This window comes from Nannospalax galili, unplaced genomic scaffold (genome assembly GCF_000622305.1).
Source record: "Nannospalax galili isolate Female #2095 unplaced genomic scaffold, S.galili_v1.0 scaffold618, whole genome shotgun sequence".
NCBI classification, from domain to species: domain Eukaryota; kingdom Metazoa; phylum Chordata; class Mammalia; order Rodentia; family Spalacidae; genus Nannospalax; species Nannospalax galili.
Genome location: NW_008341873.1, coordinates 82,732 through 93,158, shown reverse-complemented (window position 1 = coordinate 93,158; position 10,427 = coordinate 82,732).

The following is a 10,427-nucleotide window of genomic DNA, read 5'->3' as shown; positions in this document are numbered from 1 at the left end:
CTTTGTTGGGGCGGGAGGGGGCTTTTTGTTGTTTTTCAGACTGGTTCTCCCTGTAGTCCCAGCTGGCCTTGAACTTGCTATGCAGACCAAGCTGGCCTCAAACTCTTAGAGGTCTGCCTACATCTATCTCCCAGGTGCACCACACCCAGCCCATCATTGCTTTTAAGAGCTCTATTTGTGTGGATCTATTTCTGTCCAGTACAAGTCCACTGATTTTTGTTCCTTCGTCAGTATCACATTCTCTCAATTACTGTAGCTTCATACTAAGTGCTGAGGTTTGGTATGTCAATATTCATTGCTCTTTCAGTATTGTGCTGGTGGTTCTGAAGAACCACTCAGCTGCCTACATTAATTTTAGAATTTGTTTGTTGATATTCACAAATAACTTGCTTGGGTTTTGATTTAGAATTGCATTGAATCTACAGATTAACTTGGGAAGAACTGACATTTTAACACTATTGTCTTCATGTTCAGGAACATGGAGTAGTTTCCATTTATTTAGTTCTTTGTTTTGTTCATCAGTTTTGCAGTTTTTCTCCTAAGGATCCTGAATATACCTTGTTAAGATTACTACCTACACATTTCATTTTGGGGGGTGGGTGATAATATAAATGATATGTTTTTCATTTCAAGTTACATTTCATGGCTGTTATGTAGAGAAGCAATTGACTTGTGTTAACTGTGTACTCAGCAACACTGCACTGAACTGCTCTTCAGTTCCAGATTTTTGGCAGTTCTTTCACTGGTTTTATTTATGCCTGTCCAAGTGCATGCCTTTATTTCCCTTTCTTTTCTTATCTCATTGGCAAACACTTTTTACAATGTTGAAGATACATGGTTAGAGGGAACATCTTTGTGTTGCTCCTGATAGTGAGAAAACTATGATGCTAAGCCACAGTGAGTTTCCAAAAACAGAGTTCTTTATCAAATTGAAGAAGCTTTCATGCAGCTTTTCTAGTTACTAGTAAGGCTATTAAGGCTGATCACCTACTGATCTAAATCCTCAAAAAAAGAGCTCATTTATGCTATCAACTATTTAAAAGCATCAGAGAGGCACTCTTCCGTCCTAAGGTTTCAGTCAGGCAGAACTCTGGCAACAGCTGTAATTACTATATCCCTTTATGTGCTATCTTATATGTTTAGCAGCCTTCCCCACCCATTTTACTGTGTGTCTGGGCTCCATAGTACTTACCTATGGCTCCCTGGCAGCAGGGATTTCTGTCAACTGCAGGCATATACAAGAGGTGGAAAAACTAAAGGAAAAAACAATTTTGTGGTGCAGGCAGTAGGGACAGTCACAACCATTTGTCAAGACAGCTGGACGGTGGTTCCTTATAGTGGTGGCACTGCCCACATGGGAGGGCAGGGAAACACAATCAGGGGCAGTATGGGATTCTGTGTGCCTGAGTTCTGCCAATGACTATCGGTCCAGGGGAAGCAGCAGATAACAACAGTCATGCACTTCTGGGTGGCACCATTTCCTTCTACCTTCTCAACAATCTTACCATCTAATTTCATACTTCTACTTGAAATATAAGTGGCTTCCATTTTTCTGATTAATTACATGGCATCATATATTATTTGACCTTCTTAGAACTACATCTCCAGGTAAGTTTAAACCTTTCCGGACTAAAACATCAATTTTCCTGAAAATTTGTATTAAATATTTTATATATGGTATTTTCCTTCCTGAACAGAGTCCTTGAAATACAATATTTTCCTCTTTCCATTATCACTATTGAATATTCATTTGGTATCATGGGTGTGGTAGACACTGTGTTGAAGATCTAGGATGATGTTCTAGAACCCCAGACAAAGTTAGTATTGACTAGAAACAGATAATTACAAACTGAATTACAAAAACTTTACTATGGCAGTTACTGGTGACAGAGTTGATGACAACATGGACACTTATCTAGACACTCTGACAGGAAAATATACATGCAAATAAATGACAAGGAATGACAGACATAAAGGTACAAAAACGTACAAGAATCAGTTTATACAGACAAAAGTATTACTACAGATTGGAGATGTCAGAGAAGGCTCTACATAGGGGCTGAAATATAAGCTGGATCTTGCAGTATGAACTAATTTAAAAAAGTATCTTTTATGTATATGAGTGTATTGCCTGCATGTATGTGAGTGCACCTGTGTCATGCAATGCCTGAGGAGGTCAGAAGAGGGTGTTAGATCCCTGGAACTGGAGTTATGGATGGTTGTTAGCTGCCATGTGGATGCTGGGAACTGAACCTGAGTTCTCTGCAAGAGCAGTCAGTTCAGACGGCTAGACTGCACTGAGCCATCTCTCTAGTCCCTGAACTAATTTTTTTTAAGGAAGGCTATTCTAGACATATGTTCAAAGCCGAGTTTGATAGCTAGTATCCGAAAATGGCCCCCAACATTTACCTCCTTGTTGTAATGCTTATATTCTTCTCATTTGAATGCAGGATGGCCCTACAGCTGCTCTCACCAAAAGAATGTGGTGGAAGATTTTTTTCTGGGACTTCTCACCCCAGGGCTTAACTGACTGGCAGTTTCCATTCCCTTACCCTGGGAATGCTCTTGAGAGGCTTTCTTATAATCCCTCCATGGAAAATCAAGGTCCTGTAACTGACTACCTCAGCTAAGATTCCATCCGATAACGCCAACTAAAACACACAATTGAACACAATCTTGTCTTTTTCAAACAATATCATATGAAGGGCCACTCAGTTGAGTCCACCAAATGCTCAGAATAGTGAGATAAATTGTGGTTTTATGGGTTGGAGGCATAGCTCAGTGTGTATAGTGCTTGCCTAGAATACAATGCATATAGCCTTGGGTTCAATCCCAAGCACCACATAAATCAGGAGTGGTGGTACACACTTGTAGTATCAGCACACAGGAGGTGGAAGATCAGAAGCCCAAGGTCATCCTCCACTACATAAAGAATATAGCAGCAAAGGCAGTGAGGGGGCTACATTGCCCAGTTTCACTATATAATCCCAACTGGCCTGGAACTCACAGATATCAGCCTGCCTCTGCCTCCTAAATGCTGAGATTAAAGGCATGTGTCACCACACATGGCAGCCTTGGTTTTCAGGAAAAATGTTAACAGCAAGGAGTGATGGCACCCATCTGTTGTCACAGCAGTTAGGGGGTGAAAAGAAAGCAGGAGGATCACAAGTACCAGGCCAGCCTCAGCTACATTAGGAATCCAAGTCCAACTTGGGCTATCAAAAATCCTGTCTCAAAGAAATAAATACAAACAAGTCTTTAATTCCAGGCTGGAGAGACAACTCAGCAGTTAAGAGCGCTGACTGCTCTTGCAGAGGACCCAGCACCCACATGGTAGCTAACAACTGTCTGTAATTCAGGTTCCAGGGGATCTGATGACCTCTTCTGACTTCCACAGGCATCGTATGATATGAGTACACTTATATACATGCAGGCAATACACTTACACACATAAAATAAAATACATAAAAATATTTAAAATAAGAATTTAAAAATGTCTTTATTTCAGAATTCCAAAATTCTTCAAAATTAGGATAAAAACCTAATGCCAGGTCATATTTCTCTAAGTTTTCTCTTTTGATCAAAAGAGATCCTATATAATAAACTTTATGAAATAGTTCTTAAAGTATTTTATATTTTACATAACTTTGTGAATTATTTAAATAACAGTGGGCAGAGAAATAGTGCCAGACATTATCAGAGTACTTTTATACAAAAATTATCTAGTAAAAGAAAAATAGCCCTTAGAATTCCTTACACTGAGGAACTGATACCTGTGCTTGCTATTTGTATTATTTGTACTCATAGGAATAAAGTTTTTATTAAAATATTTATTTATTATTATTTTATGTGTACATGCATGTGTGTATTGCCTGCATGTAGGTAAGTGCACCCGTGTTGTGCAGTGCCCACAGAGGACAGAAGAGGCTGAGGCTGTCGGATCTCCTGGAACTGGAGTTACGGACAGTTGTTAGCTGCCATGTGGGTGCTGGGATTCAAACCCGGGTCTTCTGCAAGAACAGCCAGTATTCTTAACTGCTGAGCCATCTCTCCAGCTCAAATTTTTTAAATATTTTAAAAAAGAAACAAAATATAGGAGCTAGAGAGATGGCTCAGCAGTTAAGAGCACTTGTGGAGGACCCAGGTTGGCCTGTAACTGCAGTTCTAGAGAATCTGTTGCCCTCTTTTCTGGCATCCAAGGGCACCAGTCACATGTAATACACATACAGACAGGTAGACAAACACACATTCATAAAATAAAAAAATTTTAAAAGGAAACAATGCAAAATTAAAAGGAAAGTATGATTTTTTACATTTACTTCATTACATATAATAAAGGGAGCTAAGTGATAAAAGACAGCAAATTATATATCTATCATTTTTAATGTTAGATCTATGCTGTCAATCTACCACACAGGACTACAAATATCTAGAGGTGACAAATTAAATAATATAATAAAGAACTAGTTCAAAAAGAGCTGGTCCTCTTGTGTCACAATATATTATAAATGGTCTTCACATGAGCATTCACAATACACCGCTTTCCCTATTCAGTTCTCAGTAATAGATCTGTGTACTTAAAAATAACATGCTAGCTCTGACCCGCAGGCCTCTCTCTGGGGGCTTATACTGAGTTCAATATTGTATAACTTTATTAATTCAATTGTGAACCTAGAAACTTAACAGCCACTTGTGAAAGAGATGTACTCTTGCTCTGGAGTGTGTTACTGAATATGTTAAAGCTGTAATGAAATGCTTCTTCTAATCATGTAGTTATTAAAAAATCTAAAAAACATGCTAGAAGCCATGTGTGGTGGCGCACACCTTTAATCCTAGCACTCGAGAGGCAGAGGCAGGTGGATCTCTGTGAGTTCGAGGCCAGCCTGGTCTCCATTAGCAAATCCAGGCCAGCTGCGGCTACAGGGAAACCTTGTCTCAAAAATACCAAAAGAAAAAAATAAATAAAAAATAACATGCTAGAGACAGCTGCCAGAAAAGTGCTTGCCATGCAAGCATGCCAGTCTGAGATGGATCTCCAGTACCCACATAAAGGCAGCACACACTTATAATCCCAGCACCGGGGAGGTGGAGTCAGGAGATCCCTGGGGTTTGCTGGTGAGTCAGTCTACCTGGATCAGCCAGCACCAGATTCAGTGAGAGACCCCATCTCAAAAAAAAAACAAAAACAAAAACAGTGGAAAGTGATTGAGGAAGATACACAGTGTTGAGCCTTGGCCTCAACATGTACAAACACAAATGTGCATGCTTAACATCCCCACCTCTGTTTTTTTGTTTGTTTTTCAAGTCTAATATTAGTAGAATGATAGTGGTAGACTCTCCCCTATGGCCTGTGTCTAGTTACAGGTTCTTACCCTGATAACAGTGTCAGGTATGGACTCCCAGTTGTGAAGTAAAAGGTGATTGGTTAGCTCCATAATATTGGTGCCACTGTTGCACCAGTGGGCATATTTTGCTAAGCCAGTTGCCAGTCTAGCTCTCACAGTTGACATCTGGGCAAGGCTGATGATTGTCTTTCTCTGTCAGTACCATGCATAGCACCTTCTACTACTATGAAAGCTAGCCAGCAGAGATGTAGCTTCTAGGTCAGTACCAGCTTGATTTCTCATTTGCTCTGCAACTCAGATATGTAGTGTCTTCAGCAATAGGGTCTGGCCTTCCAGTTCTGGTGGGAAACAAGGTGCAGTGGCAATAGCCAGTGTTGTCTGAGGATCTTTGGGACCTCTCTGGTCAACAACTACAAAAAAGGAAGTCTATTCCTGGCATGAAAACAGCAGTCTAACTACATTGAAAAATAATTGCTAATTTGTTTTTAGATCTAAAATAAATAAAAATTGGTACTATTTCAGTGCACCTCTCAGAAGAGCTTCAGTTCTGAATGTGTTCTCATTGATTTCATAGCACACTGTGAAGTGTGACTATTGTCAGAATGCATGTGCCAAGAAATACTAGCATTGCCTTTAGAATACTTGTTGGGCTATTAAGTTTGTGTGGGGTATGTGACTGGAATCTTTGCTCTAAAAATAACCACTGGAAGACAGACCCATCTTTCAGAGCAAGCTACTTGCCCAGTAGTTGCAAACATTCTCTTTCTGTAGTTCTTCCTTAGTGCCCTGTTCCACCTCTAGAGAAGCTGCTAAAAGGAAAGACTTGGTGCAGAATGGATAGGGCCCCATCATCAGGGTTAATTGCAGAGTCTTGTTTGTGTCTGGTTTAGAGCAAAATAGTTTGTTTACAAAGCAGTTAATAATGCCACTATGTACATTACGTAACATCTTAATGGATTATGTAGGGACACTGATTTTTACTCTTTTTCAATTAAAAAATTTTTTTCTTCAACAAGGTGTTTTTTTAAAAGCAGATATCTTAACATATATTATGGAATAAGCTCTACATTGAATTATTTACATGTATTAAATCATTATAAAATCACTCTGAAAGATAATAACAACTAGATCTAGGACTTGACTGTAAAGATTCTGTTGGAAAAGGGAAGTTGGTCCTAAAATATTGGTTCACATATCTTGAGAATACTTCTTTTCTGATAAGAGCCTCTGTTTCTTTTTTTTAATGTACTCTTTCTATTTATTATTTTTTTAATGGGGCTCTTGGCTACTCTAACAATCCCCCCTCTGAAAAGATAACTCTAAAATCTTGTAAGAACTAGATAAAAGCTCCCAAATACTTTTGACATTTTTGGCCTTTGGAATGGAGAAGAGGCCCAAGGACATGGTGAGTTTTAGCCAAGAAACTGGCTACTTTTCTTTAGGGTCTTTTTCCCCTGCCTACCCAATTCCTACCTCCTATTACACAATCCTCTGAAGAGGTTACCCAATTGTGGATAGACTGCTCTGACTTTTTCCAAGCTGAAGAGGGATACAGGGTGAGGCACCTGAAGTACCCCTTCAGTGTGTCTATCTAAAAGACTCCCAAATTGCATAACTCTTATCTGTAGGGGGAAAAGAAAGTCCTTGACTGGTGAACAGAAGATGTGAAGGAGAAGTAAAGGTAAGAGTAATTAACACTGCAAGTTCTAGACAGGGAACTAGAAAAAAGAACAGGGCAATTTTCAAATGCTCATATGAGTCCATTGAAATTTCTTGACAAGGGCTTCTAAAAGCATCCCTCTATTGGATTCCTCCTTTTTCTTTTGTCTGCCACAGCTGGACTCAAGAATGATGGATTCAGAATTTACTTTCAGGCATTTTGGTATCTGTTGGAGTGCTTAGAATCAGTGCTAGGGGTAGATAGGGGTAGAAAATGAACTTATCCATCATTTTAGACCAATAGCGGGTTGTCTCCCTTAGCTACAGGTGGGCACTACAGTATTGCAGACCAAGATTTGAAGTCTTTGATCTGAGCAGCACTTTCTGATTAGGAAGAAAATCATCAATGAGAAATAATTGTCTATATAACTTTTTATATGGACTTAAGCCTAATGTCTGGGAGTGTAATTTCTTGAATTCTTAAAGAAATACACTAATGACTTTACTCTTTGGTTATATTTCCTTTTGGGTCTTTAAGACCATATACTTGGCCCAAATAAATCAATTTATTTTTACACTTACGGTCATTTGAGGATCTGTTCCTCAGGGGGCACATGGACTTGGGAGGAGCCCCTGGCTCCTTTCTTTTACCAGTTCTGTCTATGTGAGGATAAGTCAAAGGTCCTACTTGACCATGTCTGGCTTCACTTGGAAGTATGGATGAGATGTTCCCTGAGTTGACCCTCCTCTTTGTAGACTGGACACTGGTTCAAGTCCATCTGGTGGGGTCTCCATGGCCTCCCTGAACAAGAGGACAAGGTGACTTGCCACAGTTACAGGACATTTTGAGAGATGTTTCATAATCTCCTGGAACTTAGTCAACCTTGGAGGGCAAGGGGCAAAAACTGTTCTTCAAGTCCCTCTGACCAGATCAGTATAGGCCTCAAAGTATGGCTGTTAAGCACCAATAAGGTTAGTTCCACCAGCCTGGTACTTTTAATTACCATGTGCTATGTAGATAAAGCTTGGGTAAAAAGCCAAATACTCTCAGATAAACCTTGACTAGATATATATTTTGTTCCTTAAACTAGTTGACTAAACTATGACCTTAGAGATTTTAAGATTATGTATTTTTTTTTGTCTCATCCTTTATATATCATAACAAACCTATACAGACCTCCATCACTTGTTTAGGCTTTCTCATTTTTTCTATTTTGGAAAACAGCTCCATTCCCATATCCTTTTAATATCTTTTATATTCTCATTTTCTTTTTTTAGAAATAATTATGAGACATAATAGCATTAACAAATTTTTCCATCTGTTGTGAGAATTTTTTTCCTGGGGATACTAAGTAATGCTTATTCCCTTTTAAGGTTCTAGTGTCAAGCCAATGTTTGATTAAAGTTTTACTGGGGAACCAGTGAATTTATTGAGCTTACTTAACGAGATAACTGAGGGGTTGCTGACATGTGTGTATGACTTGAGGGTATGCACACTGGAAAGTCTTTACCCAGCATGGGTCATGCCTTCTCTTCCTATCCTTCCCCAGATTTTATGCTTTAGCCCTCCCCAAATCCAGGAGGCCATGTGTGATTAGGGCCAAATTACATACAGTTGGCTGGGAAGAGTGGCTGGATACTCTGGTGAGGGTCCAATGACCCTGCTTGGCCCTCTTTTAATGAATGAGGACAACCATCAAACACAATTGTGATGATGTTTAGCGATCAGGCACAGCTGAAGTTGTGATGCTGCTGTACAGCATAATCTTATTAAAAGGACTTGGAATTTTAAAAGAATTTGGTGCTAGGATCCACATATGAGGAAGAACATACGTTGTTTGTTTTTCTGAGCCTGTGTTACTTCACTTAGTATAACAGTTTCTAGATCCATCCATGTACATGCAAATTTCATTATTTCATCTTTCTTTACTGCTGAGAACTCCATTATGTAAATATACCCACATTTTTGTTAACCACTCGTCAGTTGAGGGACACTTAGGTTCCTTCCATCTCTTAGCTATTGTGAAAAGAGCAGCAACAAACATGGTTGTACAAGACTTACAATAGGACGAGTTCTTTGGGTATATGCCAAGGAGTGGTAAAACTGGGTCATATGGTAGGTTCATTTTTAGTTTTTAAAAGAGGTATCCACACTCTTTTCCATAGGGGATGCATGAGTTTGCAATCCCACCAGGAGTGAATGAGCATTTCCCTTTCTCCACATCCTCTCCAGCATTTGGTATCATTTGTTCTCTTGATCCTAGCCAGTCTGATTGGGGTAAGGTGATACCTTAGGGTGGTTTTAATTTGCATTTCCCTAATTACTAATGATGTTGAACACTTGAGATGTTTCTTAGCCATCTTTATTTCTTCCTTTGAGAACTCTATTTAGATCTTTGTGGGATGTAACAAAATGGTGCTAGCACTGCGCAGTCAGACCAATTAAGGTCTTGGAACCTGATCTTTGACAAAACACCTGGCAACAGCTGAGGCCGCTAGAAGAGCCAATCACGAATGGCCATGTTATCAGGAGGTGCAGAGGGACCAATGAGAGGAGACAAATAAACTATATAAGCCCAAGTCCTTCCTGTAATAAATGGGTCTGCAGCACCTCGCCTAGTACCTGCTTCCACTCGACTCCCGGTGTCTGTGTGTTGACTCTGCGCCGCTCACTCCCTCCCTACTGGGACCCTGAGTCTCCCCTAGGCTGGACCTGCAGGGAGACTGCAACAGATCTTTAGCCCATCTTTTAATTGGGTCATTTGGTTTCTCGATTCTGTGTTTTTTGAGTTCATTATATATTGTGGATGTTAAACCTCTAACAGATGTGTCACTGGTGAAGATTTTTTCCCATTCTGTGGGTTTTCTCTTCATTTTTTTGATTGTTTCTTTTGCTGTACAGAAGCTTTTTAGTTTAAAATGAGGTCCCATTTGTTGATTGCTGACCTTAATTCCTGAGTGACTTTTGTCCTATTTAGAAAATCCTTTCCTACACCTTTATCTTGTAATTTACTGCCATTATTTTCTTCTAATAGTTTCAGGGTTTCCAGATTCACATTGAGGTCTTTGATCCATTTGGAATTGACTTTTGTGCAAGGTGAAAGATAAGGCTCTAGTTTCATTCTTCTATAGGTGGAGATCCTGTTTTGCCAGCACCATTTGAAGATGCTGTCTTTCCTCCACTGTGTGTTCTTGGCACCTTTGACAAATACCAGGTGGCTGAAATTGTGTGTACTCAAGTTTGGGTCTTCAATGATGTTCCACTGATCTATGTGTCTATTTTTTGTGCCAGTACCATGCTGCTTTTATGACTATAGCTCTGTAGTATACTTTGAGATCTGGTATAGTAATCCCCCCAGCGTTGCTCTTTGTGCTCAGGATGGCTTTTGATATCTGGGGTCTTTTGAGCTTCCATACAAATTA